Below are 1492 nucleotides of genomic sequence, written 5' to 3' on the forward strand. Positions count from 1 at the left end.
ATGTACTAATGTTTTTTTTATTTTATTTTATTTATCGCCGCTGTTGAGGGTCCCCGCGGTTTGCAGTCCGGAAGAGAGAGCCAGCTTCCTGACATTCTCAAGGTCATGACTCTGACCCCGACATGATGTATTTTTATACCTACTGTGTTACATAACTCAGTATGTACATACATACCTAATTGTCTTCTTTAATGAATTCATATGTGAGATTCGTTTTTTTTTTTTAAATGCATATGTAAAAACGGCTTTGATAAATGTCCATGTATTAAATGTTGTCCAGATTACTGTTTATTTTTCAAATAAAATATATTTTTCAATCAGAATCTGATTTATTGGCCAAGTATGTCAACACACTGCAAGTGACACACACAACACACACACACATGTTCAGCCGCTGGTGGAACATGACCTCTGCATTTGGCCCATCCAAGCTGTCCTCCTCCAGGGGCAGTGGCCAGCCTCGTCAGCGGCGCCCGGGAACAAAGTCCAAGTACTCAGTCCAGGCCCTGGTCAGGGTCAGAAGGACTGAAGAGCGATCTGTTCTTCTGCATGTTTTTATATTGGGGTTCTTGGGAGGAAACCCTTGTGAACGCGGGGAGAACATGCAAACTCTGCACAGAAAGGCCCGGGAGATAGCCCGCCACCACCTGACAACCCGGGAACTTCCTTCTGGGTTTGTTCTGTCTTCTTTCTGTGCCACACACCAGTCATTCAAGGGACTTCATGACCACAGAATCAGAGCGACAGGCCTGCCGTCATCCGGCCTGGTGGAGGGTTTCTTGGGGATGGGGATGATGGAGCAGGAGCCGACTTCATACAGAATAGAACAATAGAATACAAAGTTTATTTGCCATGCAGTATATAACCAGTATGGCCACAGGCACATTGGAGTTCTTGTCACCGCTTGTCCTTACAGTACCTTATCAGCACTAATCTGTTCCTCATTCCAGACCTAGGTACACAGCTCAGGAATTTAAAGATTCCCAAACTGGCAATTTACCATCTGTATTCTAGCAAATCTAACTGCTAGATTCCTGTTGAAGATCTGAGTGAAGATTGGAGTCAACACCGTCTGGAACCGGTGCTTTCCTGGTTTTTGTGCAGCCCGAGAATACAAGGGGGGAGGGGAGGGGTTGTTTTTGGGGGGTTTGCCAAAGGTGTGTGTTGGGCTGGAGGGGCTGAGGGTCGTGATGTCATTCCTCTCAAACCTGCTGTAGAAGACATTCAGGTCCTCAGCCAGGTCGTGGGGGAGGGGGTTGTTGTGATGCTTAAGATTTAGAGTTAACCCCTATAGGCCTCTCCACCCTGATGCAGATGTTGGCTGAAACCTGCTTTTCAGCTTTACCGTGTACAGCCTAGGGCAGTGTCACCACCTGTAGACATCTAGAGTTCTCTTAATGGCCTGTAGACATCTAGAGTTCTCTTAATGGCTTGTTATTGTTTTGCAGAAGGGCTCGGTTGCATGTCTTCATAAAAGCTGGTGTAATCACAA

This window comes from Borostomias antarcticus, assembly GCF_949987555.1.
Source record: "Borostomias antarcticus genome assembly, chromosome: 9".
NCBI lineage: Eukaryota > Metazoa > Chordata > Actinopteri > Stomiiformes > Stomiidae > Borostomias > Borostomias antarcticus.